Source organism: Sylvia atricapilla, chromosome Z (assembly GCF_009819655.1).
Source record: "Sylvia atricapilla isolate bSylAtr1 chromosome Z, bSylAtr1.pri, whole genome shotgun sequence".
In the NCBI taxonomy this organism is placed as follows: Eukaryota; Metazoa; Chordata; class Aves; order Passeriformes; family Sylviidae; genus Sylvia; species Sylvia atricapilla.
Window position 1 is genome coordinate 56,963,789 of NC_089174.1, and position 18,464 is coordinate 56,982,252.

Sequence of the window (18,464 nt, forward strand, 5' to 3'; positions counted from 1 at the left end):
TTATAAGCTACTGAATAGTTTCTGGTAGATGGTCCTTTTATTTGATATGGAGTCAATTCAAGAGCAAGCACTGCTTTTCTCTCACTGCTGCATCTGGCAGGACATCAGCCCCTTTACAATGGATAACATCCCCAAAAAGCCCAGACGGATTCAAGCTTCCTGCCACATGCCAGCTGCTTCAGAGTGTGAATGACAGGTGTCTTTCTCCCTCCCCAAGGGAGCAGGAAAATTCTTTACTATCCTACTGGGTGAGGAAGTGAAACAAATATTTTTAGGATCAGCGTCAGGAAAAATCCAAGCCCTGCATGCCTGGAAGCCTGGGAGGGCACATCACCTTTATAGGTTGTGGGTTTAGATGTCCCAGTTTTGGTGTTGTATTCTAATGACTCCTGGCATGTTATGACCTTCCTCAGGTTCATGAGAGCTCTTTCTGTTGTATTTTTCAAAATATCTTTGAGTATCCCTCTGATTTGCCTTAGATTTCCTGTCTAAATATCATTCAGCCTTTTAGGAGCATGTCAGAAAAATTAGCTTGTGAGTTCTTGGTCTAATTGATGAGACAAATGTGACTGATTTCCCAAAAGAAAGCAATTTAGAAATATGCACTAGCATGAAAGAGACCCGGATGAACTTTTGGGCTCTTATCCCTGCTGTAGTCTTTCGGAAGTATCATCTGCTGTGTTAGATTTTATGAAATCCAGAAATAGCAAATTAACTCATTACAGGTGTATGTACTCTTTAAAGAATCCTAGTGAATTCAGTCCTAAAAAAAGAATTCGAAATTTGCCACACCAATTCTTTTGCTCTACTCATGCATCATCCTGAGGCTGCTAAAGAACTCAAAGCTCACCCCTGCTTGACCTCAGCCTACCTGTAACTGAATTCTCTTTATCCTACTACTGTTCATCTGTAGCTAAATATTACCTTATTGTAATTACTGATGATTTTGAAGAATTTCATTAGGACAGTAGACAAATTCCAAGTGCCCTTTTTAAAAAATGTGTTGGGTTTTTTTATGATTCACTAGAACAGTAGTTATCCAGTTTAATTTATTTTATTTGGGATAACAATATTGGTTTTGCTAGTGCAATAGTCACGCAATAAACTGAGATCAAAGATGCTGTAGGCAGATAATCAGACCTTTCTTACCACTTCCCTCTGGATTTATTTATTCTTCTCACATGAAAATGAAAATGAAAAGCTGGCTTCATTTTGGAATATAAACATGAAAGTGCAGATGCCTCCCAGCATTCCACTTCCTGAGAAAATATTTATCAATTTTCCCTTCTCATTAGAGAAAAAACCCACAAAACCTTCAGTGCAAAAGAGTGTCCAAGGATAACAGGACTGCAGATTAGGAAACACAAAGAGGTAATCCTGGAATGGATTTTGAACCTTGAATTGCACAAAGATTTGTGTGTATGTTGCTGGAATATGTAGATCTGGCAGACATGTCCACATAACACTTTTCCAGCTGGAAACCACAGTCTAAATAATGATAATGATAATAATAATAATATATTAAAATACTAACAGGTTTACATTAATCTATTTCTGAAGCTGTTTTTTTTTATTGTCTAAGAACAATTTGTGGGCCACAAAGAATGGTTTACTTCAGTGGCCTTCTTTACCTTTAGGAAGCAAACTGAAAGCAAGCATGTAATGGATAGTAGTTCAAAAACATGGCATGAGAAGAGAGTACATGCCCTCTTTTGCAGTTTTCCCATGTCATTTCATGCTTGCTATTGCTCTCATGAATGGCTCATTCTGCATAAAACATAAAATCTTAAGGACATGATGGTGTCTATGTCCATATCCCCAGCACAACTACTTTGCTTGTTGGTACTGAGACTAAAAACTAATATTATGTAGTCATCAAGTTCTTGGGGAAAGATTTGATTTCTCTCTTGTTATTGTATCTTAATGTTAGCTGTTGATTAGAGCCAAAACTCCTAGAGTTTTTCAGTTAAGGGCTAGTTTTTGAAAATGCAGCACTGAACAGAAAGTCTTGAAAAACTTTTGAAATATTAATAGAGGCTATTGTTGGCTTCTGTAAGTCTTTGTTTTTCAGGAGTGCAGCAAAGTTGGTTGTATCCTGTCTGACGTCCATATTGGGTGTTGAGCAGGATAGAAGGCAGTGGCTGTTTTGAATCTGCAGTCATCAAATCAAATTAATTCTCGGTTTTTTTTTTTCATTCTCTACAGGAGTGCAGCTCATATTAAAACTTTTATAGGTCCCTTCTGAAATCCTTTCAAAAGGCTGTGGTCAAGTAGACTCTTTGAAAGGAAATATGTGGTAAAAAGAACTTCTGAAAGCTAAAATACTTGGTTGTGCTTTAGCAAAGAATGCCAGGAATTCAGTTCACAGGTGGGATAATTTTACCTCTGGAAATTCAACTCTGAGTTTACAGGCTATTATTTCAGAATGGGTAGTAATTGGAAAAAATTTGGCAGACAGAGAAATTCCTGAGCCTGATGTGTAAACAGAACTGCATCAACAATGTCTGACATTGCAGTTCTGTTCCCATAATCTGTCTTTGGTGTTTCTTGAAAGAAAACAGGTCCTGGTCTCTAAATAAGGCTGCTTCTTGTTCATAATGCTTCAGCAGTTGCAGCAGTGAAGACAGCAACACCAGAACACATGTGAAGATTATTGTTCAATTTTTGAAGCTTATGACTTGTACCACTTGGTTAAGCTTTGACTCAGGTTTGAGTCCTACAATCTTTTGCATTACAGTTCAAACTATTGAGTAGGGCCTGGTTTTACTTCTTCATCAAAAGCTCAGCACAAACCCAAGCCCACCAAATGTCTCCAAAACTATCAAACTTTATGGTTTATGTTTCACTTTTTAAAAATTAATCTCTCTATGTGTTTTCATCATAAAAGTCCAAGTTCTCATTTTTCTTTATTCTAAAATCTTTATAGATGTGACCTTTTGATTTGAAATTTCACAAAAAACCAAAATCAGCTCTTTTATTCAGATTGAAACACATCTGATAAATAACTCTTTCAGAAAACTTCATAAAACTAATTATTGTGCTTAATGTTTTACAACTTTTTCCTTCACTCTTTTATACAGAGATACTATGTATGTTTTCTCTGCACCAAATACAACTCAGGACACAACACTTTGTGATACTCCTTCCAAAAGAATGAATTCTTTGCCACAAAAAATAGCCTCAAACCAAAGGAATCTCAAAACACAATGCTTTACAAGTCTTTGAGAAGAGAGGATAGTTTTGATATTTTGTGATAATTAGCAAAAAATATTCTTTTATAACACAGTCTGTAATGCCAATATAGTCAGCATCTCTGTGCTGCAAAACCAGCCCCTATGTGTCTCTTGCACCTGAGAGCTGTGCAGGGAGCCAACAATAGAATTCATCCAATTTTTCTGGTAATTATTTTTTGTGGATTCCCAAATTCCAACTTTAATGCTTCCAGGCTTCCCAAATAATGAGTTTTTTTCTCTGTTGTTGTTCTCTAATATGAGCAGCAAACCCCTTATTTTACTGTTCATAATTGTATCTAAACTCTTTAGGAAAATCTGGCATACTAGGATGGGCTTATTCTGGGACCTGCACTCTTGCTATTATTCACCTTGCAGCTGAAGGTGAGAAGGTGTGCTAACCTTTTTATTGGCACAGAGAGGAAATCTTCTTTACATTTTAGCTATGAACACATGGTATAAAAACCATATGGTATAAATTGGTATTTTACTGTTACACTTGAGAAAGCAGTCTGAATAATTTTGCTAAGCAACGGTAGGAAAACTAGCATATCATAGAAAATTCTGGCTGGAAACACATTTTGAAGGCTGCATTGTTGGGGCTTTTTTTGCATAAGAACTGAGCTTGACTGAAAAATAATTGCAAAAGAGCTCTAGAAGTCCCAGTACAAGAAACATGAAGTCTTCCAGAAAGACACAAATACAATTTCTAGAAAGAGATTTGTGGTTGATTCACAAGCTTTGTTTCACCTTAAGGTTGTTCTTCATTTTGTTTGCTGATAGATGGGTTTAATGGAATTAAATAGTCTCTGCAGGCCTTCTGAATTATATGAGCCCTGCTTTAAAAGCAATTCCTTTTCATCTTCATAGTTTGAAGATAGCCTTGCTTCACAGCCAAGAGCTGTGAATACTCTGTCTGTTTGCCTGAATGATGTTTGACCTCAGAAGGACATACATTATCTTCAGTAAGGAAAACTTTTGAGAATCTGGCCTCAGCTGTTAGAAATATAAATCCATTAGCTATAAATTAGTATTTGTTGCTTCCTTATTTTTCACCCTCTTTCTTTTTACCTGTAGTCAGGACATGTGCTTCAGTGTGAAAATCAAAAGAAATCATTTGGTCAAAATGAGCAGGTTTTACTTTAGTCATCAGGATGTGTAGCTATCTATGGATAAAATTCCAATTGGTTACATGGTCTAAGTTTTGCAATAATTTTTTGAGCATATTTTATTAATAACAAATTATAACTGTGTTGCCGCATAATTCAGTGAGCATACAAAGTGCCAACAGTAGGCACTTGGGAGTGTCTCTTCAAAATTTCTTCCCTTGTGCCTTTCAGCTAGCTTTCCTACCTCAACATTTCCACACTGGAAAACCATGGTCCCTTGCACCCCTGCCTTAGTAGACAAAAACACCCACCAGAATGGGCAGGAGGAACGAATGTTGCTTAAATAAACAGAGAATCTTATTAGCCCATTTTTCCACCTTGTGGCAGAATCCTCTCTGTTGCATCATCCTCTCCCCCCGATAAAAAAGACGCTGCAGTTTCAGCAGTGTCTTGCTTCTCTTTTATCAAATTTATACTTAGACATGATGTCTTCCATTTGCTGCTATTGATTACTCATCTCATAAGTGCATAATTCTTGGAGTAAAGATACGATGAGGCCTCACAGTAAAGAAATAATCTGCACGTAATTCAATGCCTTCTTTGCTGCTCTTTTTGGAAAAACTCTTCAGGAATTTTTCTTTGTGGTGAGTAATTCCTGTGGACACATCATAGAAAGAAATTAATGTTTGCTGGAAGAACACAAGGACGTTTGCTAAAAAACTGACAGTGTGAAATCAGAAAAATGTTGTCCCAGACATCATTAGTACAGTAACATCTGCGTGATCATCTTGAAGTCACACAAACAAGATAAACAGCTCACGGTGCAAAGAGTTCCAGCCACCTTCTTAAGTAGCAACGAACCATATGAAACTCTTTTTCTTGCAGCCACAGCCTTTCTCTCACCTGTTTTTCTGTGCATCAGACATTGGAGTTTGGGCAGAGCGAGGGTTTGCATAGGGCCACTTCGCCAGCCCCAAACGCGAGGACTAAAACAGCTGTGCCGTGACTCGGATTTGAACCGAGGTTTCTGCGGCCACGACGCAGAGTACTAACCACTATACGATCACGGCAGGCTGCAAGGGGCACCTCCCAGGCAGCGTTATCTGTCCTGCTTTGCAGCGCCGCGCAAGCATTGCCATCTAGTGTGGGCCGGCCAGAACATGCCACCTGCGGCCAGCCCCTCGGGCTGGCCGGGACTGCCCCGCTCACCCCTCGGCTGAAAACGACAGAATATCGCCAAAGACAGTCACCAAGGTTATCATCGCAGGAAAATATTCCTGATCCTTTTGGCAACAAACTTTTTTTAGTTCTCTATACAATGTTAATTTCTAAAATTCAGTTTCTCTTGTAGAACTGAATAAAGCTGAGTAGCTACGGACATAAAATCCCCAAGTTGCCTGAATATTTATCCATAAATTTTGAAGATATGATGGCTTTGTGTCTTGTCCATGCAGCTAGTCAAGTAACTGTCTTTTCTGGGAAAACCTTCTCAAGTTGAGTGTAGTAGAAAGCCCCCTCATCTCTTCCTTATTCCATCATTCTGTTGATGAAATCTTCCATTGCCTTCTGTTTGGCCAATATCTATCTTCAAACATGCAATAATTTTGGTCTGTGAATTTTCTCTCAATTTTCAGAAAGCAGTAGGGGAACACCTGGTGCAAATACATTCAAAGTTACATATTTATTTTAAAAGGTGAAAAAGCTGAAAAGGAAGCATGAAAACACATCTTCTCTTCCTGCTGTAAGTGAGATTTGAACCAAAGATGCCATAGCCATAGCACATAGTAACAGCCACTGGACCGTCACAGCAAACTGGCACATTGTGACAGGTTTTGAACAGACATGACAGAAAAATATCAAATCTAGTAAAACAACACTGACAGCAGTAAGTCATTAAATAAGGATTTCTGTTTCAAGAGAAACAGAATTTTCAGAGTTAAGGTTTCAAAACACAAGTGTTCTTAGTAGAGTTATTCTAATAATTGTCTTAGTAAAGATCTCATACCTGCCTTTGAGTCTCACTTTTTAATTCTGTGTCTGACAATGATAACAAGCAAAGATTGATAATACCAAGTGTCCTCACAATTTTGTTAATTAGTTAAAAAAGTGGAAGAAAGTGGTGGATACACCAGATGGTTGTGCTGCCATCTCAAGGGACTTCGTCAGGATGGAGAAATGGGCTGACAGGGACTCCAAGAAACTCAACAAGTGAATGCCAAACCTGGCACCCAGGGACAAACAAGCCCATGCACCTGCACATGCTGGGGGCTAGCCAACAGGAGAGCAGCATGACAGAAAATGGCCTGGGAATCCTGATGGATACCAAGCTGACCATGAGCCAGCAGTGTGCCCTTGTGGCCAAGAAGACCAAAAGCTACCCTGACTGAATCAGGCAGAATGTCAAGAGAAGTGACTCTCTCTCTGCCCTCAGCACTGGTGAGACGCATCTGGACAGTGTGTCCAGTGCTGGGCTCTTGGGTAAAAGAGAGACATGAACATACTGGGGCGAGTCCACTGAAGAACCACTAAGATGATGAAGGGCTTGCAACTTAAGCAGTGGAGCTGGGGCAGCGCATGGGGGATGAATTTATCAATGAGCATAAATATCTGCTGGGAGGGTAGAGGTGTTGGAGCCAGGCTTCTGTCCATTGTATGCAGTGATAGGACAGAAGGTGATGGACAGAAAAAGAAATAAAGGAAATTATTTTTAAATGTAAGAAAAGCTTATTTACTGTGAGGGTAGTTGAATATCAGTTGCCCAGAGAGGTTGTGAAGTTTCCCTCCTTAAGGTATTCAAACCTGACTTGAATACCTCAAGAAGGTAAAAGGTCCTGGGCAACTAGCTGTGGCCAACCCTCCTCAAGTCACCATGGTACTAGAGATTTAAAGAGGAGTTAGCCAGCTTTAGTGATTCTGATCTTCGGGAAAAGGGAAAAAACCCAACAACAAGAGTAACTGAAACCTGTTAACTAAAAATAAAATGGCAGTGCTTGAAAAAAAAATTTAACATTTCTGTAATGTATATATGCACTTTACAGCACAGGCAGTTGAACAGTGGGAGTCCATGAGTGCCAAGAAATGGGATACTGAAAACTTGACCAAAATCCACAAAGCCTGTGTGAGAGAAGTAAGCAATAGCTGGAGATTAGGCAGCTCAGTTGGTACAAAAACTATGTTTTCAGAATTGACAAAGGCTTTATAACATGCATCTTTCCCAGCACATGTATCTGCTATATTTTTCCTGGCACTTAAAGGTACTCAGTGACAGATATCAATATTTAAAGGTATAGATTATGAGATTTCCTAATTTTCCAGCTTCTCATTTTGCCAAAGTGAATGAATATAGATTACATTGTTTCAGGCAAATTCCACACGATTACGAAAAAGAAGTTGGCTATCTAGCAGTCACAAATAAATAAAAATATGTCAGTTTAGCACTGTATTCAGACCACATTCTTTTTCTTCTCTTTTTTCTTTTTAGTATCTTCACCCAATGTTTTATGTGCATATACATACATACATACACCACATACCTGGTTGTATGTGCTGGAATAATAATAGGAAAATTCACAATTGTGCTGCAAATTATTGGATTTTATTCTGTCACACTATTTGCAGTTTTGGATTTGATCCAAAGGTCTACATTATTTTATTAGTGTGGCACAAGGCCACATTTTTGCACCTGAACATGTATGCGTTGCAATTCTTAATAAGGCTTTGTGTTAAATAAAAGACTTTTACATTGGTAATATTTGCACATGGTCTAATGTAAATAAAACTGCTATCCACTTCATATTTAAGGCCTACTTGCAGCCCAGTATTCTCTCTCTGTTGTTTCCATCCTCCATACTTCTCTTTTGCTGAAAATAAACCATATTACTGTCAGACAACCCAATGCAAATCTCTTAATTATGTGGTGCTCTGTGTCATTCAAGAAACGAGTGATTTTTATAACATTTTAAACTAAAGAGCATGCTTGCGACACTAGTAGGTATGAATCAAAGCTTCTGCCTTTGACTCATCTTGTGCATTTCTAACTGCTTAACATGACAAGTTGCTGTTGACATCAAGGAAAAGTCTGTCACATTAAGCTGTCTCAGCATGTCTGAATACAAAGCATGCAGCTCTGGGGATTCCTTGGTTTGATAGCATGTTAGTTTCTTTAGTAGATTGTGGTTGCTGAAATTTAGATGAGACCTTGATTCATTTGGAAAATCATAATCTTGGCCTAACGGTGCTGAACACCAGCAGGTCTCCTTGAAAAAATCCTGGCACACTGTGTTTCCAGTGTTTCCATTTAAAAATGATCCAAGAACTAGTGGTTGGGGCCTAACTTGTTAGTGGAAGCAGATGAAACTTAGCTGTGCTTATAAGAGCTGTAACGTGGGTTTACATTAGACCAAGCAACAGCAGCATCATTGAAAAGAGGCCTCTAGAACAAAGCAAAACTCAGAGGCAAGCAGAGTTGGACTAAAGTCATGCCACCTTTTTTGTGTTCAGTGTATAGCTCCTAGGGGATAGTAAGACTGCACAAGTGCATAAGCACTCTAACTCACAGTGGTGAAGCAAACCTCTACCCCAAGGCAACTGCAGAGTAATCTGTAGAACAGTTTTCAATATTACAGGAAATGTTACTGCTACAGTTCAGATTCTTCTGTTGCTGTTACTAAAATCCCCTCACCCTGTAATCCATCTTCACTTTACATTACTGCCTGTCTTTCCTTGTGTGTCATGACTTAAATTTTCACTGGATTGAATTTATTTTCTGTTTACATTATATCAATGAAAAGTATCCCATGGATATGAGTTACTGCACAGTTAAATAGCAACATAATTTCCAGCAAAATGGCCCCAGAGCAAGAGGCTTCTTCCTGAGATGTGACAAGGCCTGTGCATCTTCCTGAGAAAAATAAGTGAGCCTCCCAAAGAGTTGTGCATTCCAAATTAAATTCTTTGATAAACTAAGTTTCATTGCAATCATCCTAATGACAAGGCAACACTAAATTAGTCCGAAGAGATCTTGGTTAAACTAAAGGCTTGTAACCGTGCTATCTCTGCAACTAGGAAAATGTAGAAATTTAAAATCTTATACTTTTTAGTTGTTTGTTATGCGTAGAAGATTATATGAGAATTTATTGCAAACTGCAGAATTCTTAGGGTGTATATGCAATGTCATGTTAGACAGAAAAAAATGTTTGAGTTTGAAGTGTATTAGTGTCTTTTCCAATATTTTTTTTTAAATACTGTATCATGACCTGATTTTGGTGATAAACATGTCACAGTTTAAAAATCACTTTTTAAATTAATTTCTCATCTTAAGTTAGTACTGGATTAATGTAAAAGACAGGGAATGCTTTTTTTACTGAGATACGAATTTTATAGTGTCTAAATAATACACTGGTTAATAAATGTACCCTTAAGTAAACCTGTCTGGCAAATTATATTATGTGATCCTGAGGAAATCCATAAAACTTCCCATGACTCTGTTGAGCCGGAGTTCTGGTGCAGAAACATGACTCACATAATGCTGAAAAGAATCCAGAGGTGAATAAGCGTAGATACTGAAAGCTAAAACAAATCACATCCAGTTCTCTCACTCTCTCTGGCACACATACGCCAAAACCTGTCTTAATTCATGACCCGTATTAGTTTTATATTTTTTTATTTTTGAAGGTTGTTCTAGCTCTAATGCAACTCAGAGGTGATATATATCTCTGTAATGAGAATGTCAGACCAGAACAGACTGTTACTAGGTTCTGGTTTGAAATCCTACCATTTTTTTACTCATAATTGATTTAGACACATAGATAGTTACAGTCAAGGCCACCATTTTAAAAAAACATGGAAGACCCGCTTGCAAAATTCTGACTTTTGGGTGTTAGAGTGCAGAAGAGCCAACAAAAGGTGGACTCCTTGGCTATTCATACAGTACTGTACTGAGTCTATTCAGAAGAAACTTTTCCATCAGAGTAGCTCTCCTGTGAGGAAAGGCTGAGAGAATTTGGTTTGTTCAGCCAGGAAAGAGAATGCTTCATACAGACCTATCTGTGGCAATCCAGTACCTGAAGGGAGTCTACAAAAAAGATCGACAGAGACTACTTAGAAAAGCATGTAGGTGTGGTGAGGCCCTGAAACAGGTTGCCCAGTGAAATTAGGGATGTTTCATCCAAATATTCAAGGCCAGGTTGGATAGCATGCGGAGTACCCTGGTCTAGTGGAATGCCTGTGGCAGGGGGGTTGATGATCTTTAAGGTTCTTTCTAACCCAGACTACTCTATGACTCTATGACAACTATGGCAGTAGTGAGAGAAATTTTACAGAAGCCATTTTGCATTTACAGAAATCAATTTATAAATTGATTTATAGCTTGTTCTTGGAAAGGATAACCATAAGGCAAAACCACAAAGGTAATGTTCACACACTTCTCTTATGCAGAGGCAAAAATTTCAGACCAGCTGTTACAAGTGGAATACTCATCAGATCATTTCAATTCTATAACCAAATTGGATCTGATCATGGATGGTACCTGGGCATCTTTCAAAATAAGAAAAGGATTTCAAAACAATTTTTTTAATTAAGAGCTTGTTTATAAAAGGAAAAAAAATATTTGAAAATAAATTAGACTCTTGGAAGCTCAGCTTTCATAAAACAAGGTGCATATGAAGCATAGAACACTTTTTGATAAGGCTGAGGTTTTCTTCTTGGAAATAAATAGGTTTATATAACATGTTTCAATATAAAGATTTCCATCAACACACTTACATAACAAAGCATGAAATTACCTTTCTGTTGCAATTCCACAGTCAAACATCTTGTAATTTCCCCTGGGTCTAGGCAGCATTGACCCTCTTAGCAAACATGAATGCTTTTTTTTTAAATTGTGAGCATCTTGAGTTCTGTAGTTCTTCAGTTCAAAACACTTTGTTGGTTTCCTGAAATCTTCATCCTAATGGTTAGTTGCTTAACAAACAGCATTTCTTTGTTACATGAATACTCCATTACATGAATAGTCATTAGCAGCATAGTATAATCCTTCCAGCAACATATATCCATTCCTAGCAAACACTGGAAGTGTGTGGATCAGAAGCTATGCCAATCTCTGCCAGGAGGCCTTGCTTTGTGGTCATAAAGGTAGAGATATATATATAATAGCAGCCACATTTGCCTACTATTGCCAGCTCATAGCACCTGTGGCTGGAGCAAATTTACAAATATTGCTGCTACAGCCAAGCATTTATCTCCAGCTCTCAGACTACACTTATGCACCCACTATTGTTTCAGGAAACAAAACAAAACAAATCTACCAGTTCCTAAAGGTACTCACACAGATTCCTTCTGTCTTTCAGCTGCTGCTGGTAGGTCATGATCTCCAGTGTAAAATCATGTCACAAGTAATAAGAGATTAATAAAACACAAGATATTCTATAAGCAGATCAGTTATGTGAACTTGTGTTCAAATTTATCAGATCTTTGTATAATTTTGTTTGAAATGGTGCTTTACCTTCTGTGCTTTCAGGTTTCTTCTCTGAGCCTTTTTAGGGATATATTGCCACTCCTGTTACGAATGTTTTTTTCAAAGAAACAAAAATCTTGGTATCACCAGAACATTGCTCAGAACATCCCATGTTCAAATTCCTGTACATAATCTATACAAGACTATTCTTGCTGTTATTTCTCTGTCAAAAACTCTTTTCCCATCTGTTTGCAATGCTCCCTTCAGACTTAAAAAATTTTAAACAACCTCACAAGCATAGTGGATGGTATATTATAAATATATCACAAGCTCTGTGTAATGATGACAACACCATCTAAAGTATCAGGCTAGTCAACGAGATAGCAGTGTAGCAGGGTGTCCACAAGAACTCAGAATAATTTCCCTGCAGATATCGTCCCATTGGCAACTGTCAGATGTTGACCACAAATGTGATAGCAATTTTCCTGCTTCTGTGAGACTTTTTGGATTGCAATAAAATGATACTGTAATTTTTGTTTCCTTTTATTTAATGAACCATTTTATCTTTCTGGGGATAGCTTTTGTTCATTCAGTTGGGACCCTTAAATTCGGTGCAGAGGGTTGAAACCTACCTAAATCACCAGCTCAACAACCTGCATTAAAAAACCTACATAAATGCATTTTCTATTCTTGGTAACAAAACAGAAAACTTTAAAAATTATTAGGTTAGTTAACATTAAAACAAAGGTGCTCAGATAACTATGGTAAGATTTTTAGAGTAAATTACTTCTTCAACATGTTATTTGGAGTAAGGAAAGTCTGTTAAGGGGGGTGAGAGAATGAGAGTCACTTCTATTAGAGGCCTTTGAAACCCTGGAGTTAGCAGAACTTTGTAGTGTTTTAAGTCCTAAAGTTAGAAAGACATTACACTCCATTATATGGTTTATTATCGTATCTGCTGAATGCAAACAAGTGAGTGAACAAAAAAATTTCTACCAGACCCCACATGTATATTGTTAAAAAAATCCTCAATTGTCTTATTTAAGATTCCACATGGAGCTAAAAGTGGTTAAGATCTCATATTCATGATGTTTTGTTATGCTCCAAAGCTGCAGAGTATAAAAATTATGTGGTTGATATTTGTCTGGTAATTAAGATCTAGCTAGCACGAGCTCATAAGAGGCATGCACAATGTCAAGCTTCTGACTTCCTTCAGACCCCTTGCTCTGCATTTGAATGCTCTGAGAGATGTTTGAATGTTTTTAGAGAATACCTATTTTTAGAAAAACTCAAACAATTTGTAAATTTACATCTGTGAAATAACAAAATGTTAAAATATTACCAGTTAAAAATCAGTCTAGAAACTGTAATATTATAAACTGAACCTCAGAACTGAATTAAAAACTATTAAAAATCTGTTCAGTGTTATTAAATTCATCCTGAAAGCAGAGAATTGTTATTTCATAGTGATTTAACCAATTGTGTCCATATTTCAAATATTTGGAAAATTCAAATTTTCATTGATATTATTTGATTTGTTTCAGTGAAAACCAGCTTTTAATACATGTTATCATATATAATATAATATGCAATATACAATACATTATACATTATATTATGTAACATGTAACATATATATAAATTATATATTATATAGATAATAATATTTTAAATATATTATATATCTCCTGATATTATAACCAGGTCACAACTACTGGCATAACCAGCCTTGTGTTCATCCTCTAAGCAGGCCCTCAGGAGGATGCATGTTACCTAAATATTTTTCATGGTAGGAAAGGCAAGTTAGGAGTGAAACATAAACACTTCTGATTTTGGAGCATGTTGACAGGGAACAATAATACTAACCTATCTCAGTTGTGCTGGAGTGGTTGATATCTCACCTGCCAGGAGTATGAAAGGGACTAGGAAGATTTGCCATAGGCTTGCGTCAGCTGACCACAGTAGGCATATCATTCAATAAACAGACTGGTTTTTCACCTTGTTGTGGTTTAGGACTGGTACTTCCCAATTCAGTGCCCCATTGAGACTCCCCCAAATCAGGTGCTGCTTGTTCACTCCTCCATTACCCTTCCCCTTGTCACTCGGGCAGCATGGAGTTGAGATTCGGAGGTACAAAAGGTGAAAATCACAGGCTGAGAATAAGAACCATTTACTTTAAACAGCAATGAGATAAGAAAACAAATAGTAACAGAAACAATATTAACAATGAAAGTATGGAAAAGAGGGTGATCCAAATTCAAATATTCTCACCATAAACTTAGAGACAATGAAAAATGGCAGAAACTGCCTCTGTTTTTTTCACCTTTTCTCTCAGAAGACTGTTCCTTGCTCCCTCCCCTGGCAAAGGTATAAGGTAGTATGGAATAAACCTCTGGATCCTGACCAAAACTAGAACACACCTGTTAATTGACTCCCAAAGGTACTGTGAGAAAGTTATTTCCTAATATTAGCAAATCTCTGTTTCTCAGAAGAGACAGCACATTGCCTATGATATTGAGATATTAATAACATAAATGATATGTCAGAGTCATTTCAAAATCAGATATATTCCTAAGCATAAATAAAAAACTCTGTTTAGGATGATTAGTAGCAATTACCGCCATAGTATCCTGATATTTATGCAATCAAGCAATCACAAAAAAAAATAGTTATATGAGTTATCTTAAATGGATATAACCTGAAAAAGTTCATGTAAGCCAGAGACAATTAAACACTTCTGTAATAACCAATACAATAAAGAAATGTTTATCAAACATGACTTTATCTTCCCTCACAGCACACTATCAATGTCTTCAGCCTACAGTGCATTCATCCATCTCTGTGATATTTTGTGGGGAGATGAAACCAAAATAGAGCCCATATATTTGATTTCTCTTTCCTGTTCTCTCTCAGTCCTCAGCAAGACATCTGACTAAAATCCTTATTTCTCATATATGTGAAATCCAGACAACATTATTTTTAACATCTGTAAAACCAAGCCAACAAAGTAAATTATCTTGGCTGATAGAAAGATGCTTTTCAAACCTTAGATTAAACAAATGAAAGAAGGTAAACCACAACAAGTATAATTTTAACAGCAACACATAGAATGATCTCCTAACTCAAATTCAAATGCTTAATAACATCTGAACAATTAATAGATTGTAAGTATTTAAAGCCTTCCTATGTATTAACCAATACAATTTCATAGTTTTACTTAGATGCTGTTGCCCTAAACAAATAATAATTTTGAGCAGAAAGAGGTTACTGCCATGCCTCTCATGACATATGTTTTTACAATGACTGAAATGACAGAATTGATCCTGATTTTAGACTCCACTTTGAATAACTAAGTGTAACACGATGAAAATATTATTACAGTCAAAAACAGATCATAGGGTTTGTTGGTTGGTTTTTTGTTTTGTTTTGTTTTGATTTGGGATTTTTGCATTATATTACTAGATTACACAATCATGTGTGAAAACCATCCCAAATGATTCCTCTGTTAAGACTTAATAACTTGTTTAATATAATTTTGACTTTTTTCATGTGGTTAGGCAATGTTTTCTTTCCCCAAAATTCCAACAACTTGCTCTTTCAATTTTTTCTGGGTTAAACAAACTCCCTCTGCTGGATCTGCAGAAAAGAATGTAAATCCACCTACGTCCGTGGATGAGGCCAGCGATTAGGGCTTTGCCATTCATTTCAGGAAAGTGAATTTTCTTATTCTTCTAGCTTATTAAAAACACCATGTCAGAGAAAATATGTGAAAGTATAATCTACAGGGAATGTTGGAGCACTGATGAAGATTACAAAGTCCAAAGGGACAAAGAACCTTTCTCAAGACCTGTGTTTTTCACTAGTCATTAGTCACTCTTTAGTGTGAAAAGAAACAAAGATTTTTAAAAGCACAGAAAATTTGATCATGCCTCTTTCAGCCCTGAAGAGTTTAATTTGCTGCTTGGTATACCTCACATGTTTTTCCATGACAGCAGAACAAACATGCAACTATATTTTGGGGTGCTCTTTTCTTAATGAAAGGTAAGATAATGAATTTAATGGATTTATACTAAACTGGAGTAGTGTTAGATATGATATTAGGAAGAAATTCTCTTCTGTGATGGTGGTGAGACAAAGGAACAGTTTCTAGTGTAGTTCTGGAGGTCCCTTCCCTGGAGCTGTTCAAGGCCAAGTTTGATGGTGCTTGGAGTGCCTTGATCTAGTGGGAGGTGTTCCTGACCATGGCAGGGAGATTTGAACTAGATGATCTTTAAGGTTCCTTCAAACCTAGACTATTCTGTGATTTTATGATCATATAATCATCATTTATTGCATAATATTTATTAATTATAACAATATAGTTATATATAATCAGATGGTTATAATTATGTGGTTATAATTACTATATAATCCTCATTCTCCAACAGTTGCTTAAGGAAAAAAAAAACCAACACAACAAATTATATGAATATCAGAACAATTGCATTCAATGACACTGCAATTCACACAAACTGCAAAAAAGCCCTTATTTTTCAAAGTTTGGTCCAAAATACCCCCAATTATCACAAAATGTGTCCATTTTAAATAAGATTTGCCCATTGGATCATTACTGTCCCTGGATTCAGCATATGCTAACTGATGTGAATGAACTGAGAAGAAGAGTGACATGTTTTGACTCCGAACTGCAAAGTTTCATATACAATTGTAACATTCTGTCCTTACCAGGAACTGTGACCCATTCCGCCTAGAATGCTCTCTTGGAAAGATTAGCTTTTCTCCAAAACAGACAGACAGCATGTTCTATATTAAAATTTATTATTTTACACATCTAGTTATATCCTTTGGAAACTGGTTTTCATAAATCCCGCTGCATTTAGCTCCTCTTCCATGATTTTTGTAGCAATCTAATAACTGATAATTCCCTAACTAGACCTTTTTGGGATTTATTCATGTGATCTAAATTTTGACCAATAATATGCATATATTGAAGAAAGAACAAAACTGAAAGTGAAGAAAGAACAGAACTGTCTTTTCAGATAACTGCAGGAAACCTTTGGTTACATGACTGGAAGGAGGATAGTGTCTCTTAAACACAGCTACATGTTGCCATTTACATGCTACGGTCCACTTCTTCCTGTCTAACTGTAACAATCCTAATTCCTGGGAAAGGAGAAAAGTGCTATTCTTAAATAAAATGGGATTAGTAGATTATACCACTACTTCCTATGGGAAAAAACTACTCAGAATCACAGAACAGTTGAGCTTGGAAGGGATCTCTGAAGGTCACCTGGTCCAGCCTCCTGATCAAGCAGAGACACCAAGAACTTGTTATTCAGGACAGTGTCCAGTTGGTTTTTGACTGTCTCCACAGATGGAGAGTATATCACCATTCTGGGCAACTTGCTCCAGGGCTTGGTCATTTTCACAGTGGAAAAGTGTTTTCAGAGGTTCAAATGGAACCACTTGTGTTTCCATTTTTGCCCATTGCTTCTTGTCTTGTCACTGGGCGCCACAGGAAGGAGCCTGACTGGATCTTCTTCACATGCTCCTCTAAAGGTATTCATATACATTGATAAGATTCCTACTGAGTCTTCTCTTGCACAGAGAAGACTGTTTTGGCCATGGCTTCATTTTTCATGCCATATCTCTGCTCTGACCATGGAAAAATATCACCATAAGTGTTTGCTCATGCAGATAAAAACACAACTCATGTATGAACAGAATGCTTTTTAATGCCACAGAAGAGAAACATTATGGATATGCTAAAGTCAGATACTTCCACTGTGGGTTTTTTTATGAAATGTTTTCACAAACAGCATTAGATGGGGGAAATCCTAAAACTGCCATACCTTCTACTGGATGTTGTTGTTATTGCTGTTGTTGTCCCCCAGCCAACCTATCACCAGCACCAGGTAAATCAGAGCTAGAGTTTGTTGGGTGGTGGTTTTTTTTTTTTTTTTTTTTTTTTTTTTAATTCTAAAGCAATTTTTACTTCCACCATTGAAAAGGCACTAGAGCTAATCCAGGACACCTCCTAGAAGAGTTTGGGATTAAGACAGCCACTGTAGAGGATGGCAAAGTGAAAATCAATTTGCAGTAGGCATTTTTTCTCATGTGTAGTAAAATGCTTCCTTTATTATATCTAGCAATAGTTTGATATGATCAGTCTTCTTTCAACAGACTAACAACTACAGACTGACAAATCTAATACAAGAATCAGTATCATACAAAGGAAAATCATCTTAGGAAGGCCAAGAAAGTAAAAAAATCACAGCATATATTTGAATTCAGTTTCATAAAAAGTCTGAATGTTAGAAAATTTTGCTTTTTATTCAGTATAAAAGATTCAAAATTACAAAATCGGCAAGTAAAATGTTACTTTCACCTCTTAGTCCCTGACTGATTCCTGTGTAATGTCATAAGTACCCGACAGCAGATTTCATAATGCTGATCATTACTTTATAGCCTGGCCATCTAGAAACTTTTCCACCTGCTGTATAGTTTGTCTGTAGTATCTATATCTCACCGATCTGTCTGTAAATATACAGCAGGAGGTTGCTTGGAAGGCCTCACTGAGAGGAAAACACTATCCACTTCTCACCTCTTGTCTACAGGGGATATTACAGAAGGCAATCCAACTGGCTTGGTTTGATTATGGACATTGTCCATATT

General features: G+C 36.9%; 2 long non-coding RNA genes and 1 other non-coding gene across 3 annotated transcripts in view; 1 reads left to right on the forward strand and 2 right to left on the reverse strand.

Annotated features, from left to right (window-relative positions):
* LOC136373990 (uncharacterized) overlaps window positions 1-18,464 on the reverse strand; it is a 380,400-nt gene that overhangs the window by 27,135 nt on the left and 334,801 nt on the right. The gene's annotated exons all lie outside the window — the stretch shown is intronic.
* LOC136373991 (uncharacterized) overlaps window positions 1-18,464 on the forward strand; it is a 229,122-nt gene that overhangs the window by 753 nt on the left and 209,905 nt on the right. The gene's annotated exons all lie outside the window — the stretch shown is intronic.
* On the reverse strand, window positions 5,338-5,409 carry TRNAH-GUG (transfer RNA histidin (anticodon GUG)). Its single transcript has one exon. It is a non-coding gene; the product is annotated as a tRNA-His (tRNA).